The 27,543-nt window shown below is 42.3% G+C and overlaps 1 protein-coding gene and 1 non-coding gene across 6 annotated transcripts in view; one reads left to right on the plus strand and one right to left on the minus strand.

Moving 5' to 3' along the window:
- The window catches only part of Magi2 (membrane associated guanylate kinase, WW and PDZ domain containing 2), a 1,455,764-nt gene that overhangs the window by 889,788 nt on the left and 538,433 nt on the right, over positions 1-27,543 (plus strand). The gene's annotated exons all lie outside the window — the stretch shown is intronic.
- On the minus strand, positions 5,238-5,367 carry LOC127194909 (small nucleolar RNA SNORA17). The gene has a single exon (XR_007831301.1). It is a non-coding gene; the product is annotated as a small nucleolar RNA SNORA17 (small nucleolar RNA).

The raw sequence follows: 27,543 nt of genomic DNA on the forward strand, positions 1-27,543 counted from the left end.
TGTTCTCAGGGGCTGAGCTGACTTCAAAGCCGCTTCTCTGAGCTGGGCCAGTAACGTTTAAGTACTATTATTATGTTTTGTTTTTGCTGTTTTCCCATCACACCTGGATTATGTAAGCTTCCTATTATTAAGCTGGGTGACCTCTGCTGTTTCGAATGACTGGTGTGATTTATTCTGTAAGGGCATCTGGGCTCAGAGCAGAAAGTGAAATTGTCTCCATCATAAGGACTCAATTAGTGTAGACAAGAGGAATGAAACTCACCTCCAGGTTATCATCACATTCTTTCCTGCCAGGATATGATTGTTCACCTCAATACTGTCCAGCACATTAGTGATTCTAATTATAAACGTATCAAGGGCAAGTCTTCATTTGCAACTTCCCACAGGGGAGTTAGGCCAGGACTTTTAGACTTTGGGATTGCTCCTTCCAGCATTCAGAATGGATCTAGCCTTGCCTTCCTCACTTTGTTCACTGACTGGGGCTCTTCAAGTTCATTTGGGGAAGGGATTTGATTTTTAAAGAGTGATGTAAAAAGGCATGCTTATCACCCACCCCAATGACTGAGTTTTATTTTAGATATATTTCTGTTATAAAGTATTTTAGAAAGTCATTTCAAAGTTAGCTAATAATAAATAATCCCTGTTCATTTCTGCATTCATACTTCTTAATTAGGGATTAGAGGGTCTACGGGCATTTCCTCGGAGTTTCTACTTATGATAAGAGAACCCAAGAATTTTGAATCTAGGAAATGTAAACACCACCTATTTAGAAGTAGCTTCATACAAACATTGACAAGCAAAGAGCTGAGTCTGATGGGACATGTCTGTAATTCCAGCAACTGGGGTGCTGAGGCAGAAGGAGCAAACACAAGTCAAAGGACAGCCTTGGCCAAAGAGGGACATTGACTCCAGCCTGGCTGCATAAGACCCTGTTTCAGAAAACAAAACAAACGCACAAAAAAGCTAGGAAACTACGTGAGACTACATATCTTAGACTTGGGTTGTTATGAAAAAAAAAATCACTGTAGTAAACCATATAAGGAAGGGAGCATTTATCATGTTTATAATTCCAGAGATTTCAGTCCCTTGTGATAGAGATGGCAAAGTGTGGAGCTGCTTACCTGGAAAATGTGAGAGGGGAAAAGCATGTGCATGAGTGAGAATGAGTACACACATGCATGCATGGATGCATGAGTGAGTGGATGATTGAATGAACTGTGCCTGTACTACTAACCTTCTTGGGAAAAACTGCAGGCACACAGAGGTGTGCCTTAACAATGTCTTACATTCTTCGCAATCCAATCAGGTTACAAATGAAGATTAGCCATCACATGGAGACATAGTGGAGACCCCTGAAGCTAATGAAAGGGCCATATTCAGAAACTTCAGCCTTTCTGTTGTGGTGTATATCAATCCCATTTATCTTCTAAAATCTAACTGTGATTCCCAAACTAATCTTCCTACCAAGACTGTTTGTTATGGCTTGTTGCTAACATAATGCTAGTCACTCCGACAAACATTTCCTGTAAAACTCAGGGCTAGGTATATGTTAGCCAATCACTGTCTAGTTCTTGCTGAAACAACAATCAAATGCATGTGCTCCTAGCTCAGTTGCTATCTTTCAAGGGTTCAGTTGGGTACCAGGCTCCTTCCATATGCACTTCTATCATTGTTAACATGGAGAATCCCAGTGTCAGCGATCTAGGACAGGATTGCTTACGACATTGTCACCATCACACACCATTCATACCTATGTCCCCTTTCTCAAGTACAATTTTTATCTTCCCCTACACTCTGGATGCCATAGTCACCTTCATCTATATTGCACAGCTATTTTACAAAACCCACATTAATAAACCTCTGTCAGTGTGGAGAAGGGTAATATTGATGAGCCATGAATCTTTTTTTGCTACATTACTGTAGGATGGCTCTTAGAAGTCCAACATACCCTGTGGCCAAAGGTTGTTGTGGGTTATTGCTTACATGATGTTTTGAATGGTGTATTTTGCTGAATGGAGCAGGGAAGCACTGCTTCTGCACATGATAAGGTTCAGAATATGGTCCTTAAGAAATATAACTGCTTGCCATTTGAGAAAACAGCACAGACGTGAATTGGAAAGTGAGAGTAATTGTCCCTACCCTTTCTCTCCTAAAGCAAGAAGTCATAAGACCTAGAAAGGACTTTCTAACTTTCCCCTAAAATATTTCAGAATCTCATGTGAGATGTGCTGCCATGAACCCAGAAGAAAGTGGCATCGTTATCTCTGAAGACACGGGAATACAGAATATGAGCAGCCAGTTCTTCCTATGTCTCTGTCTTACAATTAGGTTGTGCTCCTGCATCCAGTCACGGCTCTGCACAACTGTCCACCTCCTCGTCAGTATAAAAGTGCACGTGTCTCTGCTTGATCTCATTTCCATATGGAGGCTCTTATGCTAAATATATATATATATATTACAAATCATAATATTTAAAAATTATATTGACCAGGAAAACTAAGGATACAGCTACATCTTTAGGGAAAGATCCTCAGGAAAGCATACAAAGATAATAGCACCCATGGGAAATGACATTGGTTGTAGCCCTTGGCTAGCTCTAGAGGAAGCACTGTTCTGTTGATCTAATTGTCTGTATAGGGGACTCCTGTTGAAGGAATCAGTTTCCGTTTCAAGGGGCTGTTCCTCTTATCCTAAATACCAAACCATGTAAATATTGGAGAAAATCTTTATTCCCACAATTTTAGCCAACCAATTTGTACCTTTCTCTTGAGAAAGCAGGCTGGGAAATGATCTTCCTCCTGAAGAGCTGCTTTTGTTCCCACACTGTCTCCTGTGGTATATCACACCTGCATGCCTGTGCCACCTTTCGGCATTATATAACTACAAACCATGAGTGAATGGCACAATGACGTGAGTGAGTGTTTGTGTTTGTGTGTCTGTGAGTGTGGCGGTGTGTTCCTAAGTGCATCAGAACACACCTTGGTGTTAGAAAGAAGATGAGAAGAAGTCACGCCTTTGTTCTCTGTGCTGAAGGCACAGTAGGTACAGTTTTCACAGAAGAGCTGTAGCATTTTGTCCCTCTGCCCACACTGGCCCACTGTTGTGTCACATGGTCTCCATGCAAATGCTTGCTAGATCTCACAACCTCAGTGATGCCATTTGCTATTACTATCTCTGTATGGCTTATGGTTCTTTTGTATTTTTAAAAGAATTTTATTGTAAAGATGAGCTAAAATTTTGTCTCCCTATTTACCCATCAATATAATTAAAATATTGCAATTTATAGCTAGATTACTTATCAATTGACTAAAAATCCTATTGGCATCAAGAGTGCACTGTCATGGTTAATGTGGTTCTCCATACTTGTCTGGGGGTGGGAATAGTAGATTTTTCTCTACTCAGTCAATGTCGATAGGTCAAGCTGAACATGGCCATAGTTCTAAGTTAAAATAATTTCAAAATAATATAGAATAATATGGGTGACACTTTTTCCTACTCAGATGCTTGCTAGAAACTGATTCAAAAGAAAAAATCTCTGTAGTCTTCTTATCCTAAATCAACTATTTTAACAGTGTTTTTCTCCTAAGGTTCTGTATTTTAAAAAATGTTAGTTAGCTTGGTTCTTTGTGAATTTCACATCATGCACCCCAACCCCACTCATTTCCCCTTTTCCTCATACCCACCCTCCACTCTTTTATTGTCCACCTCTAACAAAGAGAAAAAAAAATCTCTTTATGAGAGATGTAATGTCTCACAGTATGTCCCAGCGTGTCCACACTTCTTTGTTTGCAAATGTTCATTGCAGTGAGATAGATGTTGGTCTTGTTCGAGGCCTCTAGCTCCTGATACACCATCAATACTGGATCCTCACTGGGACTCCTCTCAGCTATCCTGCTGTTGCCCTATGTCTTGGAGATTTTACAGTTTTGGACTTGTAGGACTGGCCCCTTCATGCAACCCAGCAGTTCATCAATGGGTTAGATGTTGGAGTGGGCCAATTCAGAGCTCTGGATCTGGACCACAAGATATATCTGAGCTGGTTAGTTGCACCCATACCACCAGGGAGAGATCTCATGCCTTGCCCGGGCTGACCCATCAAATGCCTGCAGACCCAGCTCTCCCCTTCTCAAAACCTTGGACGACCAGCTCTACCTTGTTGCCCAGGTGAGGTACAGGCCTTGCTCTCCAGACGTATGCAGTGGGTAAGAAGCAAGGCCACCTCTCCCTCTCTGATGACCTAGGGGCTAGCTCTCCTACCTGACAAATATGTCAAGAGATTGGGACCAGGGGGACCTTTCCTTTGCTCCTATCGCCATATAACAGAAAAATGGCAGGGCCAGCTTTCCCATGCTCTTACCCTTAGGGATGCTTCACCAGAAGCTCCTGTGTTGTTGGCTGCCTGCTCTCCAGAACAGATAGATCATGTGGGGTTAGCCCTCCCGCTTCCTGTCCCCAGGGCTAGCCCTTGCAGGATGCCCAGGTGAGGGGTAGGGCCAGCTCTGTACACCTCTCAGACACCAACGTGTCCCCAGGCAGCATCCCAGACCAGAGATATCTACCTGGCTTTTGATGGCAATAGGACCCTGCTGCTACAGGGCCATGAACCCAGATATGGTGCCTACTGATAGCACAGGCCAAGACTCCACCATGTTCCCAGGTGCCATCACTGGCTGCTCACACCGGGCTGTTCCTCACCACCCTCGAGTCTCCAGTTCTGCCTCTCTTCACTGTGCCCACATCCTTCTGTTTCTCTTTCTGTCCCATTTATCTATCACTTACTTGCTTGTCTTGTGGAAGGCAGGGTCTGTGAGTGTCTGAGATCATCTTAGGAGTGGTCTCAGTAAGACGCCCCACCCATGTATTTAGGCACCAGGCAGGAGTCATCTGGAGCATGGTCTACTCTCCCCTGCATAGCACTGACCTGGTGATCATTCAGGCTAGATCCCAGTCCAAGCTCCATGGTGCCAGACTGGTGGTCATCTCTGGCTTTCTCCTCACCCAGGGCCCCCCATGTGGTCCCATGGGAGGGTCATAGTCCCAAGGGAGGGTCATCTGTCTTGATCTCACTCCTACCAGGGTCCCATGGTCCCAAGCAAGGTTTTTCTAGTCGCTGGCTTGTTGCCAACCCTTGGAGCCTTTCAGGGCCTGCATGCTGCTGGACACTAGGATACTAGCTTCCTGTACAGGACCCCTGGAGTCAGACTGGGAATCCTCTCGAAATCACCTTTTTTCAGGGGAGTGTTAAGCTACTGATCATTCAGATGTCCACAGGTCAGGACACTGAGCTTGGACATAGCATCTATTCTCTCTGCCACCTACTGACACATGTAACACAGCTCCCACACCTGCAAGGTCTCCAGGAGCAGAGAACACTCTTACAGAATCCTTCAAGGCTCATGTGCTGAAGCAGCTCTAAGTTTTTTTACTCGGCTACAGTAGATATCTAGGCTATGGGCAGTTTGCCAAGAGGGGGCTTTGAATTCCCGTTGTATAGTGTCTTCAGCAAAGGACAATGACTTCTGGAGACAAGAGACATATTAAGGCAAAGTGCAAAGAGTAACTTGTTGGAAGGCAAACAGGTGGTAGCTAAAGCAAGTCAGAGCAGCCTATTGATGATTCCCCTGGCAGCATCTTCTGCCCTATAAAGGCCGACACTTGCATTCAGTCTTTAGTTTTTGTTTCCTGGGAGGCAAAACATGAACAGGTTTGTCTTGCTTTTAGGCAGGTAGAGAGAAGTCGAAGGGTTTGTGTATTTGCTATGTGTTTACCATCTCCAGCTCAGCAATCCCTCCTCTTTTAGGGAGGCATAGCTGGCATTCCACATTCATAGTTCATGTCTGTCTCTTGCTAGTCCCTCACACATTCAGTATGCAGTGGACAGTTTTGTTGTCTTAGTCCCCCACACATGTGCCTGGGAACATAGCTGTAGGTCTGACCAGTACTGGAGATGTGGTGTAGCTTCTAGTCTAGAGAAAAGATGACTGGGCCTGAGTTAGCCACAGTTACAGAGACTGAGCTTGTGAGCAGAAGGCTCGGGGTTGAGCCTTGCTAAGGGTGCAGGTCCTAGATCAAGACAAAAGCGACGAGAAGCCTCCAGGAGCCACAAAAGCAATCCCCAAGAAGATGGCAATTTCTTTGGAAGATTTCTTTAGAAGACATCAAGCCCACCTGGAGAGAAAAAGCCAGAGCCCTGACAGGGGCTAATAATCTAATTAGCATTTTAAATGGAAAAATTAAAGATGCTAACCCCCAAGCACTCAGGAAAGCAGAGTGACTGCGCATTCTTCTCACTCTTTCACTCTTCTCTTGTCCTCTTTCTATGTATGTATGTAAATAATTTCATTCTTCATAATTTCTTTTTTCCTTCAGTCTATATATATATATATAGTCTTAGTAGTGGTAGCACATGTTTTTAATCTCAGCACTGGGAAGGCAGAAGATGGATCTTTATGAGTTTGAGGCCAGCCTGGTCTACATAGTAAGTTCCAGGACAGACAAGGCTATCTATACACAGAAACCCTGTCTCCAAAAAATAAGGGGAAAAAAGTTTCTTCTTCTCATTTATTCTCTTTTGTCAGGTTCTGAATGAGTTTTATCATCCATAGCACTAATTCATTATGTTAGTATGACACTGTGGTTTTCCATTTATTTTATGTAATGTCCACATACTTTGTCTTTATTATATATAATATTTTCATTTCATTATTTTATATATATATATATATATATATATATATATATATAATTTTTATCTTCTGAAAACCCAAACCATATCATCAAAGCATAAATGTGCTTTCTTACATATGATCTTCACTTCTTAGAATCTTCTTTCTTTATGTCTATTGACGTTGAGTTTTTAATCACCATCATAAACACAATCACATACTATTACTAAGCTTCAAGTATGTTCTATGACCATTCAAACAAATTCACTTCCATTCCCTTAAACTTTGAATACTTGAAATGAAAGTGAATATAATGTATCAGCTATAGGATATATAATTGAAAGTATTTTTCTTTGGCCTTTTAGGCATAATCAGTAGCCATTTTCTCAACAAATCGTAAAACAATGGCATAGGTTTCTAAATAGCTTCAAGTTAAAAAGCTTATGACACAATCTAGTTTCTTTAAGAATTAACTGAAATTCTTCTAGAAAAATAATATTATATGTTATACTTTATTGTAGAGGAAGTAAAAATTTCTGCAGAGCAACAATTCACTTCATAAGTTCTCAGCTACATAATTATGCTCTTTTCTGTTTCTCATTCATAGCAGTTCATGTTGCTGAACTATACTAGTGACAAATTTATCAAGTTCTTTACCTGTGTGGAGTTTGCTGTGGTGGCTTTCATTTTAGAATGAGATACCCTTGTCCTTTCTCATATTTACAATCATTTTAATTGTTTCATTATTTTGATCCTATCCATCAGTGCAAGTTTTCTTCTAAATGGTTTTCTATAATTATAGTAACTGTGCAGTTTGCACACTTCATTTATTTTCTATCTTTATCGGATTAAATGATACCAATAAATTACATAGGAAATATAGTGTTAAGTACCTGGTAGAACAGTAGGACCTTTTCTCCAACTGCAACTGATACCTCTCAGATAGGGAAGAAAAGATTAAAAAGAGAGACACATAGCAAATTTATTTAACAATGTTCTTGTGGCATGGACAACTTCACAAATGAAGACCCATTTAAGCCAAGTGCAGTTAAGGAAGTGGACAGTTGTGGAGAAATGTGACTGAGTAACACAGGTGCTGCTTCCTGTGCCCTCTGTGCAGCACCCCTTCCCAGGGCCTGCGGCCTTCTGACTGCCTCTTCAGGATGTAAATAACAGCACCTTTCTATGCCTCACGCTTTGCCTCAGAGGATGGGCGTCTCTTGTCTATGATACCCTTCAGGAAAAAAAGAGCGCGCCAAAGATAGGGAGAAAGCCAGACAGACCTTGCTCCTGACCTCATAGTCTCCTTCAATTTGAAATGCTCAGCGCACCAAGATACCAGCTTTAAGCTGTGTTCACTCAGCCTTGACAGGAGCATCCGAATCATAAATTCAAGCCCAAACCCCCTTTTAATTGTCAGCTCCTAGAGGAAAGAAGCAGATTGTGCGTGTCATAACAACCCCACATGCCTGTAGCCCAGAACATTAGACACTGTGTGTCCCGAACGCTAATTAACTGCTCTGAAATCTTGACATGGTTATTTTTTTCCCACAGCAAGATGAGAAAGAAGATGCACTGTGTAGTGGCTTGTTGTTTTGTTTGTTTTTAAGTTACCCCTGTTAGATTTAAAATAGCGCCTTTACTCTACTGCTGCAGTAGTTTCATGCATATATTGCATCTAGAATAAAAGGCTGACAAAAATATAACATCTACATGTATCCTTAGAGCCAGTCTTCAAGTTAGGATATTAGAACAGTGTGTTAGCACTATGGGCATGTGTCAATACATGCATAATTCAGGTACCCAGTGACATTCCCCTGTTCCAGAGCATCCCACAGGGCAGCCAAATATGTTGAAGTATGTCTCTTTAAACTACGATCACTACTAATATACATATTAATAGTGGCATCTGGAGTTTCCTAAAGATAATTTCTTTCAAGTATGTCGTGTACTTTGACTATATTCACACCCCATACCTTCATTTTTTCTTCACCCTCTCTCCTCCCTCCTTATGTTGGTCTCTTCCTTCCCCCTGCACAGCTCTCTTTTCACAGTTTTTAGTAAGGTATGGTGTTATGCTCAAAGTATATTATGTACATGTATGAAAATGTTCTTAAGAAACGGCACTCAGAGGAAGGATAACAAGCTATCAAGAAAAGACGTGGTACCCTATGATCATATAGAGGGAGAGGAGGTCCCCCTCAGTCACAGACATAGAGGAAGGAAATTGGGTGAAAGAGGGAGGGAGGGAGGAACAGGAGGATACAAGAGATGGAATAGCAATATGAATAAATTAATAATTTTTTAAAAAAATCCTGAGTAATTTAAAAGAAAGCAGAGGGCTGTCACTGTGTGGACTTAATTCCAATTTCTACTCTAATTCATCCCATTCTATTGCATTGATGCATGTGTCCAATTTTGTGCAAGTGCATTGTTGTTTGGGTCTCCATGGTGTCTTCTTCTTCTTCTTCATCATCATCATCATCATCATCATCATCATCATCATCATCATCATTTTTTACTTTGGATTCCTTTGGCCAACAAAGGCACTTTTGTGGTTCCATAAGATCCTAGGATTTTTTTTTCCATTTATGTGAATAATGTCAGTATAGTTTTGATAGAGATTTAGTTCCATTTATGGATTACTTTTGATAATGTAGCCATTTTTATTATCTCAATCTGCCAATCAGTGAGCAAATAGAAGATATTTCTAATCTTTGAGTCACCTTCAATTTTTTCTTCATTATATTAAAAAAATACTCATTCTGAAGTCCTACACTTCCTTGGTTAGTGTTATTCCTTATTCTTTTGAGTTGTTTTGACGTTACTGTAAATGGTCTTGTTTATCTGATTTCCTCTCAGAATGTTCATTATTAATAAATAAAAAACTATTAATTTAGGAATATTGATTTTGCACTTTCACTGATGAAGATATGCATCAGATGCTGGAGTGTTCTGGTGGAATCTTTATAGTCTATTATGTATAAAGTTATATAAAATGCTAATAGGGATAGTCTGATTTCTTGCTTTCTCATTTGTATTCCCTTGATATCTTTCTCCTGCCTTATCACTCTCCTGAAGGCATAACAACCTCTTGTAAACAAGAGAGAATGGACACGCTTGCCTCATTTCTGGTTAGTGGAAACACATTAGCATAATGTTGTCTATAGATCTTTCACACATATTCCTTTCTTATGTTCCTTCTATTCCTAGTTTCTTTAAGGGTTTTTGTGAGGAAAATTTTTTGACTTTGTCAAAGCCCTTTATTAACTATTTTTCCTGGTCCCATGATGAAAATACCCTAACAAGAGCAACATAAGGAGAAAGGTTTTATTTCGCTCACGGCTCAAGAGTAAAGCCATCATGGTGAAAACTCTTGGCAGCCAATTTTAGGCAACTGGTCACAGTTAATGCTCAGTGGGGAAAGGGGAGGTAAATGTTCCTGTCCAGCTAGCTTTCTCTGCTTTAAAGAAGTTTTAAAAAATATTTTATTTATGTAAATGTGAGTGAGTTTTATGTGCACCACTAATGTGCACATTGTCTGATGATACCAGGAGTGGACATTGTGTCCCTTATCCAGTCTCATGGGCTCAGTCATTTAGCAGAAAGAGTCCTAGCTCTGAGAAGGGGACGTGGACGCCAAGTCACACTTCTAACCAAAAAGCTATTTGCAATTGATGCTTGCTGGGAAAAGATAGGTCAGGTTTGTTTCCTCCCAGTGGAATGCCACTCCTAGGTATATTAACCACACTCAGAGAAGGTTCTTTGTTCAGAAATAGATGGTCAATACAAGACCGAATCCTTGTTTGTTTGTTTGTTTGTTTTATTGCTGTTGTTTTTTGGGATTTTTGTTTTATTTTGTTTTAGGAATTTTTATCTAATTGGGTTTTCTTTGGTTTGATGTTCATTTTTGTTTTGTTATTTTGAAAGAGGAGGGGTGGCAGAGAGGGAGAAGGAGGGAATAAAATTTGATAGGTAGGGGTGTGAAGAGGATATGGGAGAAGGTAGAGGAGGCAATATAGGACCAAAATATATTACGCAAAAAATTAATAAAAAATGATCTGTTTCTGAAAGTAAGGTGGGTTTCTTAAAGGTTTCCTCTTTGTATCGATCCGATGTTTTCCCTAGTCCAGCTGCCTTTACAGAGGCAGGGAACCATAACTCAACTGAGCTGAGCCCTCAGAAAAAGATTCCGAACTCATTGTTTCTGTTCTGTGTCCCAAAGATCCCTTTCCTTTCTTGCTACTGAAACTACTACACTTTCTTCTGTCACCTATCATGTAGAGCAGCTGGTCTCCAGCTATTTCCTATTCGTCCTCCATTTTGCCGCTTCTTGCTTGGGTGTTGTCAATAAGCTTCATGAAGCCCAGTCTTCTTACTTTTTTATTACTGAAAATTTTGGAAACTACTACTCAGATGCCATTTAGAATGATGGAAATTGGGATTAATTTGGAGGTTTCTCCTGCCTGGATTGGGTTGTGGCTTCTGAGGAGCAGGGCTATGATTTTTGTTCTCATCGCACCGTAGCAAAGCTATGACCTACCTGAGCAGCATGACCTATGGCTGCTGACGTTGTGCGTGACGATCACACAGCTGAGCTGTGCTGGCCATGTTTCTCCTCTGCAATGGTACACCCATTTTTATCACTCTAGTCCTTCCATCCTAGACTCTTCAAGAAAGCTTGGCTGTTGCCTCCCATTCTTAAGAGAGGTGGTGATTGCCCTTCACTTTCTTGAGGGGGTTATAAAAGCATAAATTGTTGGAATCCTCTATGGGAGATTTGAATATTCTTAAATTAAATTGGGGTATTTAATTTATACCCTGGATCATAATCTAATAATTGATTTTTTAAAAGAATTTTTTTATTATTTATTTACTTTAAGATTTATTTATTATGTATACAGTGCATTATAGATGGTTGTGAGCCACCATGTGGTTGCTGGGAATTGAACTCATGACCTCTGGAAGAGCAGTCAGTGCTCTTAACCGCTTAGCCATCTCTCCAGCCCCCCTAATAATTGATTAATTGTTTATTTTGTTCTTTTTCAATTTCTTCTAACTACGAGCATTATCTATCTCTCTATCTACCATCTATCTGTCTGTCTATCTATCTATCTATCTATCTATCTATCTATCTTCTATCTATGTTTATCTGTCTATCATCTATGTATCTATCTGTCTGTCTGCCTGTCTATCTATCTATGTACCTACCTACCCATCCACTGCCATTCTTGAGGTTGATCCCATAGCCTTGTGCAAGCTAGACATATATGGTACTGCAGAGATACATCCTGATTATAGTACCCACTGTTAAAATGAGGGGCTGGAGACATGGCTCCATAGTTAAAAGCATTGGCTTCTCTTCCAGGCGTTTGATTCCCAACACCTACAAAGTAGCTCACAATGATCTATAACTTCATTTCCAGGGGGATCTGAGGCCGTCTCCCGACCTTGCTTGCACCCGACTCATATATGATATATGTTCATGCATACAGGGAAAAGACATGCACAATAAAAATAAGTAAACTAAAATGAATGATAGTGATAGCTGGTTGTTGTTTCCTTTAATATTTTTATGAGGCTGAAATATTTAATAACCCTATGCTATTTCTTTCACTGGAGAAGAGACTCCTTGGAGATGCATTTTTCACTCAGCAAAAAATGAATATTGTAAGCTGCAGTGATAGAGAGCAAATGCATATAGAAAAAGAGGTGAGATCATTTCTGAATAAGAATTCATAGAGATGACATTACAGAGAAAGCAGAATTTAAGTATAATGTTGAAATTTTTTGAAGATAGAACTTAACCTATTTACTAAAGCTGATTGTTTGAGTTGATAGCCATTCGCTGCAGACAATGATTCCATTTTATCACGTTGTCAATGCCTAATATTATATTTGAAGTTCAATTCAATACTGCCTTATCATCAACACGTCTCATAACTCTTCATTGTAAATCATGTTTATCACTCTCTGCTGATGGCAAAAACTATAATTCTACTTTAGAAGAAACTCAGAGTGGGTCAGAATGTTTCCTACTTCAGAAAGGTATAGTGGATGCCAATTGCTTGATGATGTATGCCAGCATTTCCCCAGTGTCAGGATTCGCATGTACTTAGCAAGTCAAGCATCCATTAAGTAGCTCCATCCTTATCAGCGTCAATTTTCCCTGTACAAGAAATAAAAGTCTTGCAGTCAGTTTGATACAGTGAACACATGTGTAATTTTCTTCATATCCCTCAAACAGTACTGAAATGACAGTGTAAGTGGGAAAACATAGAAACCTATATACAAATGGAAAATGAAAACCCATGAGCCAAATGGGAACTGGAAATAATACTGTCCCTAATTGACAGTATCAAGATCAATAGTGATAAGATGTAAAAGCCTGCTAGCAGGGATGCTGGAATGCTGGTTAGAAGCAAGTCAGCACTCTCCTCTTGCTCCCTTCCCACAGTATCCTGAAAAGTGATGAAAATGGAAAGTACCAGGACTATTGAAGGTGAGGTGAGCCATGGAGTTCAAACAGAGTTATGAAAAGTGTGAAAATTCATCAGCTGAGACTCTTCTCCATCTCTCTCATCGGACACCGTTTTCTTCCTTAATGTACCCTGTAGAACTCTGCTGATTACTGTGGAAGTCTGGTCTTCTCCGGATAGCCGGTTCCCTCCTGCTCAGACTATGTGGACCGGACTCCCTTTCACAGCCTTGCCCCTCAACCCAGCTGGTCTAATGACTCCAGAATTTTGTAAGGGGAACCACATAGAAAATACAGGCCTGACCTTTTCTGATAACAAGCACACAGAATTCCAGGAAGTACTCCACCCCGTGCTGAGACCTTAGCCTCCAACAAATAGCCTCTAATTGTACCCCAATGCCATCCCTCACACATAGGACAGTAAAGTACTATCTTCCTTCCTGTAACAAAAGTGCCATGTTCTGGAGGCAGGGCACCATGTATGCAGATGGGGTATCTTGGCTCCTTCAAGCCCAGCGAATCAGACACAGTCTTCCTCACCGCCAGGGGTTTATAAATCGCTAATGCACAAGTAAAGTTGGAGTTGGTTTGATTTGGCTTGACCTCTTACTCCACCATGACCATCTGAGACTCCATTTATTCCAGGGGGAACCACTGTTGGATGCCCTGTGATCAGGATGCAATGGCAAACTGCTTTTGCAGTCATTGGGCCTTGCCCAAACACTGCTTGTAATTTGGTGCCAAGCCCTGGGGAAGCCTGCTGTAACATTCATTTCTCCCCTCCCCGGGAGAGGCTGGGAACCTGGCTCTGTCCCTAAGGGACAAGCCTCTGTAGAAGCACTTGCCAAACGTGCGTCTCTCCTAGTCTGCCTTGCCAGGTGATACCGACTGGGTTTGGGATGCAGACCTGCCTACCTGCAGCGACCCAGACCTTCCAGACCCACACCGCTGACTAGGAACCACTGTAGCCAAGTGTCATATGACAATTTATTGGAGATATTTCATTTCAGGAGCTAGAAGTGGCCAATGGGTGTTACAATGGGCAGGCCTTGGAGCCAACAGGAGCATATGACAATGAAAGAGAAGACTAGGTTTGAACCCAACTCCTAGGAGACCTAAAGTGAGAATTAAACCCTGCACACAGGCAACTGGAAGGCCAGTTGCTCTTTATACTTAGCACAGCCCGCTCTTGCAGGAAAAATGGCGCTTCCATTCTAGGCAAGGTCCAGTGAGAACTGTTGACAAACCATACCCATTTACAACATGGAGCCAATGTTTTCCTTAACTAATTTGAAAGCCTATCAAGGCTCATTAATTTGATCACCCTCAAACTTGAAAGACAAACACCCAAATGCAGACAAAAGGGAAACTCAGCAGACTTGAGAAGAAATAAGGAGGCAGGGGAAAACTGTACAAATACAGCAAATATCATTAGAAAGAATCATTAGCTTCAGAATAAAGAGGAGTAATGAGAATCATTTTAAAAGTGAAACTTTAACAAATTATAAGAATGTTTTTGAGGTGAAGGTTGGGTAACTTGCCAAAAAGTTAAAAAAAAAAAAAAAAAGTAGGAGAAGCCATGAGTCAATCTGATCTGACCTAGGAATAAGTTCCCAAATAAGAATAGAGGAACCTGAAAAAGAAATACCCAAAGAAGAAACTCTAAACTAAAGGTAGTAACCTCAAGAGCCATTGGCATGTAAAAATTAAGAGACACTTCCCAGCATAGATCGAGGAAAAGAAAAAAAGTCTGAATGTTTTCAGAAAGCAAGCATTAAAGAGTCAGGACAAGGCGACATGCTGGATCTGAACAATATTGGAAATGAGAAGACAGTGAAGAACGGTCTTTAGATTCTAAAAGAATCAATTCTTCACCTAAAAAAATGTTACAAGAAAAATGACAGCGGATATAGTAATAGACACCTAATAACGTTTTCAAATATGTAAGGACTCAAGATATTTGCCTGTCAATGGCTGTTGCTGGGAAATCTAGAAAGAGTGACCCACTGGGAGAAAAGTTACCGAGAGGAGCCAAGGGTTTTAGAACACACTTCATTCGGTAGAGAAACAATCAAGGAGCCAGTGGAAAACTGTTCTGTTATCAGTGAGGGAACACGATGACCCTCCAGATGTGTAGCCGAGTAGGAGAGTAAGCATACCAGCTCAGAATCAGGGACCAGACAGCCCTAGATAGAGTCTCTGAGGGAAAGTGGAACTGGAGTCAACCTGATGAGAACGACTGTGTGAAAAGATGGTGTGTTAGAGAAGTAGCAACATGTCGTAGAAAATAAATATAAGATGGAAAATGTAGCTTACAGAGTGTTTGACAAGTACAAGATCCCGTGTACGGAAATCTTTCCACCAAAGGAAGACGCCAATCCAGAGAGAGTGAATCCAAAGCTGAATAAAAATGGAAATACCAGAAAAAGAATAAACTGCTTTCCAGAACAATGAACAAGAGTATTGAAAGAGCTTAAATCGGGGTTGAGCCAGGGTTGGAGCGTCAGCTATGTGTTTAAGGACACTCTTGAAGAGTATCCAAGTTTGGTTCCCCAGAGCCTATGTCTTCCCAGAAGACCTACCTGTATCTGGCTACTTCCAACTAACTCTGACTGTAGCTCCATGGGAATCTAATGCCTCTGACCTCCAAAGGCATGTATACCTGTATAGACAGAAAACACACACACACACACACACACACACACACACACACACACACACACACAGAGTTAAAAATAAAACTAATCTAATAAGTACATAAATTAAAAGAGGAAAATAAGAAATGGAAATAAAACTTAAGACCACCCCCAAACAAACTGAGACCTGAGACCTAAGTATCAAATGGTAGTAAAGGAGAATTACTCTTATATCTAGAAGTATTGCAAGTTTATTTGTTCAAAATATGAGAAAATATTGCTTTAAAATAATGTTAAAACTTGGGGTGGTGAGTTGGCTTAGTGCTTAAATGTACTTGTTGTTCTTGCACAGCACTTGGGTTCAGTTCCCAGTACCCACGTGGTGGCTCAAAGCTACCTGTACCTCCAGTTCCAGGCGGTCTCACTCTCCGGTCTGGCCTGCGCTAGCACCAGGAACACGTGTGGTATACATATGTACGTGCAAGTGAAAAACTCATACACATAATGTAAAAGTAAGTTTTTAATGTTACAAATTTTAAATCATATACAAGAATAAGTTGGTGTTATAATAGTCCAGAAATATCAATTCAGTTAACTATTGCTGTTTATTAAACCATTCTAAAATCTGTGCCTTAGAATAACATTATGTAAAGTTTCCCATGGCTAAGTATTGGAGCCATGGCTCACGGTTAAGAACACTGGCTGCTCTTGCAGAGGACATGAGTTCAGTTCCCAGCACCCACGAGGTGGCTCACAACCACCTGTAATTCCAGCCCCAGGGCATCTAACCCCCCTTCTGGCCCCCACGGGCTCTTTCGTGCACATCGCGTACATGCACACATTCAGGATCATATGTGCATACATAAATAAATACTTAAAACTGTCTCATGATTCTGTGAATTTTCAGGACTTGGGTGGCTCGGTTTTTCGCATGACATATTGCACTTTCTAGAGTCTCCATGTTCTCTGGCCTGTGATTTCTCCCTGTAGACGACATCTATTTTTCTCCTGGGCCATCCTCATAGCCCTTTCTCTAACAGGACAGCTCAGGGGCATACTTTGTTATGTAGCTGGGTTTTAAGAGAAATGCTGTAAGAAAATGTGTCCCGTGTCCAAGAATAATAACCGTCCTGCTATGGTCCACTTATCTGTCCCAAACAAGTCAAAAATTAAATTCAAATTAATGACACAAAGCTCGTGAGTACAAGAGACAAGGTTCACCGGAAAGACGCCATCAACTTTTGTTTCACTCTAATGGGCTTTATCTGATTGATTTGAATGATCTTTAAGGATTGCGTTATTTTACAGGATATAATATACTCTGATTCTACCCACAACCAATTAAAGATTAATAAATCAATTATAAACTACGTGAAGCTCAGCAGGGGCAGGCATGTTAACTCTTTACTGATTCTCTAAGCTAACTCAAGTGACAAAACAGATTCATTCTTCCTACTGAATTGTTTTTCCTGTTTGCTTTTTGTTTAGTTTTAGAAGTAGGTCTTTCCTTTTCTTCTGCTTTAGTGTGTTTCAGGCAGTTTGTTTGTCACACCTTACCTTTGACATTTTCAATCGTTTGTAAAATTAAAATTATAAAAATTTCAAGAGTGTTGAGCTCATACTGAGAGCTGATATGTGCTGAATGTTCAGTGCATGCTGCAGCTTTGTCCCATATGAAAGTGATATTTAAATTTCCCTGAAAACTTCCCAGAGCTACAGAATGAAACCTTTTAGATACATTAGACACACCATGGACTGGAAGCTTATTGTGAAGAATTAAAGTCTTGTCCTTTCCACATATATTTCTCTTACACTCTACATTTTCTTCTTTTATCTCCTTCCTTCTTTTTTGTTAACAAACAGGAAAGCAAGTTAGAATAATGTAATTTTCCATGAAATATTTTGAATGTTAGCTGCCTTATTAAACTGTCCTTGTCATTGTGGTACGCCCAACATGGCTGGTATAAATGACCAGAAGCACTTTTCAAATATTAGATGTTCTATAAGCACTTTCACAGTAGTCTACAACCCATTTAAATGGTATTTGATTTGGCAGAAGTTGCTATTTCAAGCATGTTTCAGCTATCATAAATTTGGATCCCAGCCTGGCTTACTGGGTTTCAAATTTCCCAAATGTTCTTTATTGAAATCCAATACTCATTCCAAAGTATATTTGCTGAATTCAACTTAACTGAGAACGGGAGCCAGAACGGTCCGTTTCCTCAGTCACTCTAGTATTAATGATGAGAACCAGACATGGAGATCACATTTGATTAGATTATTCTCTCTCTCAATGGAAATGCTATATCTGCTGGAAACTTACAAGGGTTCTTTATCTATAATTTACACATTGGGAAGTCAAGGCAATTGTAATTCCAAAACACACCAGGGAAACTTGTTTATTTAAGGTAAATCAACATGACAGGGCACTTTTTACTTCAAGAAGATAACATTGATTATAAAACCAGCCAGTAAATGAATACATGATTAAAACTGTGTAATTTTATTCATGCAGACTAAAACACGTGCAATCTTAAGTCACCAAGATTTGCTTCCATCTCAGAATACTTCCTTATCAAAAAAAAAAAAAAAAAGAAAGAAAGAAAAAAAAAAGAAAGAAAGAAAGAAAGAAAGAAAAGAAAGCTTGATATTGAATTGTTACAGTTCAACTCGTAATGCCAAAAACCAGGACTTATGACTGACAACTTCATTGTGCATGAACTTAAGGTACAGAATATTGGAAAGGAAATCTAAATGGATGCCTCAAAATACACAAGCAAGAGGTTGCCTAAGTAAATCCCAACAAAGAATTTTTATTGCATTTTTGTATTGCTATTGCTCAAGTCAGAGCAGTCTTTGGGGAGTAAGACTTTCTGGCAGTCATTCTTCTCAGCATTCCATGTGTTCTATGAAGCCACAGCCCAACAAGACACTGCAAGAAGCAGAAAGGTTTCCTGTGACACCGTATTACTATTGCTATGCTGGGCAATGCAGTTCCTCCCCTGAGACAGTCAACACTCATGTAGGTGTTGACATATTGACAGCTTCTTCATAAACACTTCTCTTTTGCTTGCTTAAAATTGCACCCACCCAATCTGCACATGAAATGCTTATTCTCCTTTCTTCCCGACATCATATTTATTATCTTCAGAACCAATGGTCCCTAAACTGTGCTGCGTGAACCTTGTTTTATACTGATGATTTTAAATTTAAAATCTATAAACAAGTTATTAACATTCACATATATTGACAGGCAGGTAATAAAGTTGAGAAAATTGTGTGTTTTCCTAGGGTGAGTTTACGTACTGTTATTATATTGTCTTTAGTGATGAGAAGTATTCTACCATGTGTCTATGTGGTTGAAATGATCCAGCGAAGTGGTCGGATGTTAAGGAAACAAATATGACAAAAGGAGCTATATAGTTGAGTAGAGAAGAGGAACAAGATGGATGTCAGGAGCATCTACAAAATTCTTAGCCTTATAAATACAATTAGAACCTAATTGAAAGATTACTTTGCTCTCATGGCTTTTTCTTCACACCTATAGGTCTCACGAGATAGTTGGTGTGTACACTACATATTAAATAATAAATTTCTGTGAGAGAGAAAAAAAAAACATACACCACTTACCCCTATGTTGTGTGTTGGCGGGGTGGGCATATCTATGGCTTATTGTTGTCTTGAAGACTTTCAAAGAATTGAGTCCTACAGCTCTGTTTCTTTTTTATGCAACATTCATCAAATACATAAAGGAATTCTATTTGTATAAGAATCAGAAGAGCCTGTCCATAGTGTTTCTTTTCTGAAATGGTAAAAAGGGGCCTATAAGAGAAATATATAGCAAATGAAAACCAAAGTTCAAGGTTTCATATAAACAAAGGAATCCACTCTCTTAGAGTTGATTATTCTAGAGTAAAAAGGACATTAAGATGAAAGCCTGTCCATGTTTTCTTTTAAAGAATGTATTTGTCAATATGTCAATTGCTGTTCAGTAATATAATAGACTGGTGGTTTGATAGTAAGTCTTTTAAAATGTTATGTTGAAAAACAGAGAAATGAGCTTCAGATAAGATTTAGTTCCTTTTTGTATACTAACAACAAGGCTCTCACAGAAGATAAATGAAATCTTAGTCAGTGCTTTCAGCAGTAGGTTATATGATTTTTCCTAGGTTGCAATGCTATTAAGTAGTAATTTCAAAAGTTATTATTTATTAGTTAGAAAGACATTTTAATATCAGACATGGACCTGGGATTATAATTAATGATAAGAACTGATGATATTATTTGAAACTTTTCAAAAAGTGTTAATGCATTATAAAGTGTTTGTAGTTTGTGTAGATTCTCTGATATGTGACTTGCTACTTGACATGTCTCCTTTTCCCCAACTCTGACTGTATCTGAAAAAAAAAAAAACCCACTGGAACATCCACCCATTGGTCTGCTACTTCTGCTAAAGATAACATTATCCCGTCAGTCAGCTGTCCGTCTCTCCAGTGAAACATCATCATGAACTAGGTTGCCACATCGTGTTAGCACAACTTTTTCTTTGTGTTTCTTTTCATCACGGCACTGCCATTCTCACCGCCATGCCTTTCCTCACAGTCTCTGAAAATCAGCCAGAGTTCTCACGCTCAAGGCTTCCAGATCTATCGAAGCCTTCTTTTATAACACAGTTTTGTTTCGTCCTGTCTGTCTAGGAAAGTTGGTCTTTATCTCTTAACATTTCGCTAGGAGGCTCCAAGCCTTTCAGGTCTGGGAGAGCTTTTGCTCATGTGGTTCTGTCAACCAAGAGCTAAGGATAAGCCGTTATTTTCCCTGTGGTGTCATCTGGGACACCATCACACATCCCTAGCTTTCTCAGCTCGCCTGACCCTTGAATAACACACACACACACACACACACACACACACACACACACACACACACACACACACACATACACGTTACCTCTCATTTAATTGTCTTTGAAAAATGGGCTCCATAGTGGCTATGCCAAGAATTATCCTCATTTCAAGGGGGTTAAACAGAGTTCCAGTGATGTTTCATACTTTGTCTACATCACAAAGTGAGTAAGTAATAGCCTGGAGTGTCTGTAGGGGATATCTAAGCTGCTTCCTAAATGCCCTTTAACTGAGTGAAGAACTCATTGAATTTGTCATTTTTCAATTTTTCTTAATTGAAAACAGGAAAGTACTAAAGGAAACATCTGTTACTAAAAGTTTATGGGCTAGAGCAAAGAAACAGCAACAAAAAAATTACAATTTTAGTAAGTAAAACTGTGTTAAGTATGATAAATGACTGAGGGAAAAGCAGGTGTTTTTGACTTCCACTCATGTATTTTAATATTACAGTATAAAACACAATACCTATTTGAAAATAAATTAAATAAGCAATTATTAAGTGGCCAATATGAGCCAGGCATGGTTGGACAATTTACATAGATTTTTTTTTAAGTAAGTGCTTAAAAGAATTATGTGAGCTATGAAGAGTGTGCACCTAATGGGGTTCTTAAGGCACAAGCATGACAACCTCAGTCCCACCCACAAATCCACAAAAATAGCCGAGTGTCTTGACATGTTCTGAGGAAGCAGGTGGGTCCTCAGTGCTCACTGCTAGCCATGGTTTTCCCCACCCGCAGGTCCAGTTATTCAGAGGGCGAGCGAGGAGGGTCGCGGCCTGTGGATAAAGAATGGGTGAGAGAGACGACAGGGCTCAAGCAAACATTGCTTGTCAAGAGCGTTTATTGTAAGGGGGTATTCAAATTTAAAGTAAGCCTCAGGGAGGGCGGGGGCAGGAAGGAATGCAGTGGAAAGTTACAGGATCTTCTGGGCCAGGCCCCAAGGGCAGCAGATGGGGAATGGGTGATTACTCAGAAGTCTCGATACACCGAATGTTCTCTTTCTCAAGGTCAGGCTGGATCTTCTGTGGTTGCCAGGCAGAATGTTTATCTCAAGTATGCAGACAGCTGTGGCTTTCAGCCAGCAGGGCCTCTCAGCCAGCTGGGGCAGGTCAGGCAGGGTCCTATGGCTCCTAACATCTCCCCCTACTCTAACTAATAGAGTGACGGGCGGGCATTTGTCCGTTATCATAGCCTAGTCTCTTGCCAATCAAGGTCTTAACCTGGAGAGCGCTCGCCGTCGGGATGGCAGAAGGCGAAACCAGCACCAAGTCAGGGCGTGGTATACTTCGCAGCTCTCTGTATTTTGCCCATGTTTGACGAAACAGGTGAGAGTAGAGGTCTGATCTCCAGAGGGCACTGATATAAACAGGGCTGTCAACCCTGTGATCGGCCCCTATATGGCCACTGATATACTCAGAGCTTAACTGGGTGCTCAGCCCCAGCCTGGCTCTGGATCCGACCAACATCTTTTGTCTGGAGGTGGGATATTGGGTGTCAACCCACATGTAATCAGATGTGCTCCCCAGGAGGCCATTAACAGCAGGCAATGTACCTCCTGTGCAGTGCTTTGCCTCGCACCCCGAACATGATGAGAATTAGGGCTTAAAGGCTGTCAGCCAAGCCTAAGGGGGCTACCTGGCCTTAATGGCAAGAAGGCATGAGCAATAAGGGCATGGTCTCCATTTGTATGGACATCAGCCTGTATTAAAAAACCTGACTGTATAGTAAATGAGGAGAGATTTTAAGGAGGATCCATTAAGAGGTGCCTTTACGGAGCCCTGTCAGCCAGCGGCCTTCTAACCACTGTTTTCCGTCCAGGGCCCTGAAATTGAGGGGGCGGCCAAACGAGATTGGCCTAGGGTTGGAGGAAGCCCTTGGCGTAAAGTCAGCTGGAGGGTCTTCGATGTCCAAGTGATGATAATGGACCTGAACAGGGTTGGTAGCCGCATCCACCTGTGCTTTAACAAAACTGGAAAGGCGGTTAAGGGCCCAAAGACCAAAGGAGAGGAGGAGAATAATACCCACAAGGGGTCCCAGAAGCCTGGGCAAGAGGGTGGTGAGCCAGGGGGAGGCAGAGAACCAGTTCTGATACCAGGACTCCTGTTTTTCTCTGGCTTGCTGGCGTTCCTCCAGGGTCTTGGAAACTTTGTCAAGGCTCTTTTGTGCTAAGCCTGTTTTGCTGACATAGAAGCAACAACATTCCTCTTTAAGAGCAGCACAGAGCCCCCCCTCCTTGAGGAAAAGGAGGTCGAGGCCTCTGCGGTTTTGAAGAACTACCTCTGCGAGGAAATCAAGGGAGTCTTTTATTTCCTGAATTCCATCTCACATATTTGAAATATCTTTATCGATAACTGTCTGGAGCTCAGCAAAACCTTGTTTGGAGGTCACCAAGGAGGCAATTCCTGTACCTGCCCCCACTGCACCAAGGCCCAAAATAGTGGCTATGGTGAGGGTCGTAATGGGCTCTCTTTTAGATCTGGGGTGAATGGAGATGCCCCTATCTATGAAGTTTAGGAAGTCTTCAGGGATGTGGACAGAAAAGCGAGGGAATAGGAGAACCGTCACACACCAATTATGTTTTTGTACAAATAAAGGGGTAAAGAGGTAAGAGGCCAGGCCCAAAGAGCAGGCAAAATAAGTACCATTAAGGGCCAAGGCGAATTGGAAGGTGGTATTTAATACAAGAGTCTGATTGCAAACCTCCAATAGGGCTCTGGGGGGGGCATATTGGGGCCCAGAAGGCAGGTGCTGAGACCAGAAATAGATTGTACAGTAATGCTATTGTCAGGTTTGGATGCGGAAAAGGCAGATGATGTCTCATTGGTAAAGGAAGGGGTGGAAAAGAGCGCGATGCCCTCATAGTAAGGGGGGGTGGGGGAAAAACATATCCAACCTTTAAGGGTCTGGATGGAGGCATTAGCGAGATCAATAATGAGTTTTGCGGTACTAGGAGGACCAACAGGGATGGTAGGTTGGAACAGGGTAGGGAAAGAAGAGTGGGGGGGGGGTGGCAGAAGGATGAGGGGTTGGCTGTAGCTTAGGAGCAGGAGGCTTGGGGGCGACTGCTGCAGGCTTATGAAGTATATTATTGGGGCCTGTGGAGGCAGCATTTTTATTGGGGACTTCTTTTAAGAGCCAGAGAAGGAAATGCAGGAAACAGCCCACTCATCAGAGTGTTGTAAAAGCCATTGAACCTGTGAAGCATTGTAGGGTATAATGATAGAGTGGGGGTCCCTTCCAAAGAGTTTAGTAGCAACCTCACGTCCTTGTTGTAGGAGCAAGGCCACAAGGGAAGGGTAGGTAGGAAGAACTTTGGAGGGAGTGGCTGGAAGATGTAGCCAGAAGAGGGGTTGGTCTTGCCAGAGCAATCCTATGGGAGAAAAAGGGGAGGGAAATATAAGAAGAAAAAAGGGTCGAGAGGGGTCATAATAATTAATGGACTGTTGGGATATGGCAGCCTCTACCTTGGACAATGCTTTTATAGCTCCTGGTGTTAAGGTTCTAGGGGAAGAGGGGTCTGAATCGCCTCTTAAGATGTCAAAAAGAGGTTTAAGGTCTCCAGTAGTAAGCTTGAGATAAGGGCGTAACCAATTAATATCTCCCAACAATTTTTGAAAGTCATTGAGAGTATGAAGAGAGTCTTGTCTAATCTGGACCTTCTGTGAACGGAAAAGGAGGACCCTAGTTCGAACCCCAAAAAGAAAAAGGGTGGTTGCTGTTGTATCTTATCTGGGGCAATTTTAACCCCAGGGCAGTCAGATTAAGGACTAGGTCTTGAGCAGCCCCCGATAATTGATTTTCATGGGCCCCTGCCAAAACGATATCATCCATATAGTGAATAATGTATAGGTCAGGGTATTTAAGGCATAAGGGATCTATGGCCTGGGCTACAAATTTTTGGCAGAGGGTAGGACTGTTGGCCATGCCCTGGGGAAGGACACGCCATTGAAACCTAGGTGAAGGTCCAATTTGATTAACAACAGGAAGACTAAAAGCGAATCATTTAGAATCTTCAGGGTGTAAGGGAATGCAAAAGAAGCAATCTTTGAGGTCAACAACAAGCTCAAAGTAGCCATGAGGGATGGCCACTGGTGAAGGCAGACCAGGTTGGAGGGCCCCCATGGGCACCATAGTCTTCTTAATTTCTCTTAGATCTTGTAGAAGGCACCAAGAGCCATTTTTCTTTTGAATGACAAAGATAGGGGTATTCCAAGGTGAGGTGGAGGGTTCAATATGACCCGCCTCAAGTTGCTCCTCCACAAGTTTTAATGCGGCGGTCAATTTATGGGAGGGGAGGGGTCACTGATTGATCCAGACCGGGGAATCACTCTTCCAAGTTATTTTGTCAGCCTGGAGTGCAGGAGGATGAGTGGCCCTTATGAAAATTTTTTCTTGAATCCTAGGCCATGGCGATCATTTTTTAGGACAGGAATGATGGGGTCGGGGCGACCTTGTCCAATTTTTCCCAGGCCCTGACCGGGCAATAGGCCCTGGTCTAGGAGCTGGTGAGTGACCGCGGGTGAAGGGCTGTAAAGAAAAACTCCCATCTGGGAAAGGATATCTCGGCCCCAGAGATTTAAGGGGAGCCCAGGGACAATAAAAGGCTGAACAGCTCCCGAATGACCGTCAGGGTCCTCCCAGTGTAGAAGCTTGGAACTTTGTAAGGTGTTTGTAGAGACCCCTATACCCTGCAGGTGAGTTAGGGAAGGCTGACAGGGCCAAGAGGATGGCCAGGAGGCCTGTGACAGGACAGTGGAGTCCGCATCTGAATCTAAAATGCCGTCAAAAATTTTGCCATCCAGTTTTAGCTTTAGATGAGGGCGATCTTGAGTAAGTTGCTGTATCCAAAAAACTGACGGGGAGGAGGAGGGGGACTGTAAGGAGTCTTGTGTGGCGGGAGACCCAAGGGAAGGTAGGGAAAAAGAGCGAGCAATACCTTGTCCGGGGTAAATTGTAAGTGGGCCCTGAGTGGCCGTAGTGAAACGATAGAGGGGGTTAGGAAAGGGAGGCTTAAGAACAAGAGGATAGGTCAAAAGTCCTAAGAGTATGGAGGATGCACGTCCTAAAATAAGAAGAGGGGAGTCGGAGGGAGGGCACTTGCGGAAGGCCACAGGCAGTGAGAGGGTCCCATCCTTTGGGATTAGTACTGTTGAGGTGGTGGCACAGAGGTCCAGTCCTGGGCTTGGGGAAGGGGTGGCTGAACAGGAGGCGAATTGGCGGGGGGAGGGAGAGGAATTAGGGGTGGTGGAAGGCTGGCTGGCAGCACCGGAGTCTGCTGGATCTGTCCCGTAGCAGGCTGGAACGGAATCGGGCAAGGGGCCCGGGACTGGCCCCCATAGGAGTTTCCCGAAGGCGGGGGGAGAGGGTTACCCATGGCATCCATTCTTGAATGACAAGTGTTAGCCCAATGGCGGCCGCGATGACAGCGTGGGCAGACGGTTTTGGGAGGGGGCCTAGAAATAGGTCCCATGGGTGTCGGACTCAAGGAGGAATTTTGAGAGCCCTGAGGCATAGTAGTGGGACAAATCCGAGCAAAATGTCCAGGTTGGCCACAGCGAAAGCAAACCTGGGAAGCTGAAGATTGGGACCCCGCCGCAGTGCCCACCGCAAGAATAGCCTTGGTAAATTTTTCAGTAATAGGGTCAACATCTCGGCACAGATGAACCATCTCATCAAGGTCCTTTCCCTTATATTTTCCTCTCAAGGCAGCCTTACAGGCAGCGTTAGCATTTTCAAAGGCAAGCTGCGTAAGAAGTTTATTTTCAGCTTGGTCCGGACCAAGGGATCTTTCTGAAGCCTCGAGGAGGCGAGCCACAAAATCACTGAAGGGTTCCTGGGGTCCCTGGAGAATCTTAGTAACAGGGGAAAGAAGCGCTCCAGGGGAAGAGACATTTCTCCAAGCAGCCAAAGCTGCAGCGCTGGAAAGCGCCAAGAGGCCAAGGGGGAAGGCTCGTTGTTTTTCATCGGTGGAATATTTGCCTTGGCCCAGTAATTTATCTAGAGACCATTTTTGAGCGGAAGACCACCCTTGTTGGAAATTTTTGTGGACAGCATCCTTGCACCAATCAGCCCAATCAGCTCGCCAAGAGAGGAATTGGCCCCGAGTTAAAACAGATTGGGCGGTGGTGATCCACTCATTAGGGGTGAGGTGTCCGCCCTCCGCCAAGTTTTCAAGAAGGGAGAGAGTAAAGGGTGCGTTGGGCCCATAAGTGCAGACCGCTGTGTTTAACTTCTTTAATTTTTTAAAGTTGAGACGCTGGTAGGAAGTGGCCCCGGAAACATCTTTGTTTATTGTTTCGGTCTCAGAGTCAGAGGAGGTGCCGGAGTCTAAATGGTCAGACCTATTTGAATTAACAGAGGGGGGGCGGGAGCATGTGTGGCAGATGGGGCAGTTGCAGGATCTCCCTCATCAGTGGCCTCCTCGATAACACTCTTGGAAGGGGTGGTGGGCTCAGGAGAGGATTGTGAGCAAGTTACCGGGAAGGCAAGGCGAGGGGCCGTCGGCCGAGAAAAACGGGAAGTTAAAAGCAAAAGCTGTTTTTGAAGGCAGACGATCTTGGCAGCATCTAAGACCTGGGAATGGAGATGAGCTTTGAGACCACAGAAACAGGAAGGATGTCGGCAAAGAGAAGAGGAATGGCGAGGGGGGGGATCAAGGGCAAGGAGGAAGGCCCGAGAGAGGCGGTTTGTAGGAGGGATGGCGATTCCTCAGGGTGGTAGCGAGCAGCTTTCTCCTCAAGGGTCTCAGCATCGCCGGGGCCTAAGGAGTCTATAAGGAAAACATTAGGAGGAGTGGAGGGGATCACGGCAGGCAGAGAAGTTTTATGAGAAGGAGAATGATCAGGGAGGGGCTGCCTCTCGCCG

Source organism: Acomys russatus, chromosome 10 (assembly GCF_903995435.1).
Source record: "Acomys russatus chromosome 10, mAcoRus1.1, whole genome shotgun sequence".
Lineage (NCBI taxonomy): Eukaryota > Metazoa > Chordata > Mammalia > Rodentia > Muridae > Acomys > Acomys russatus.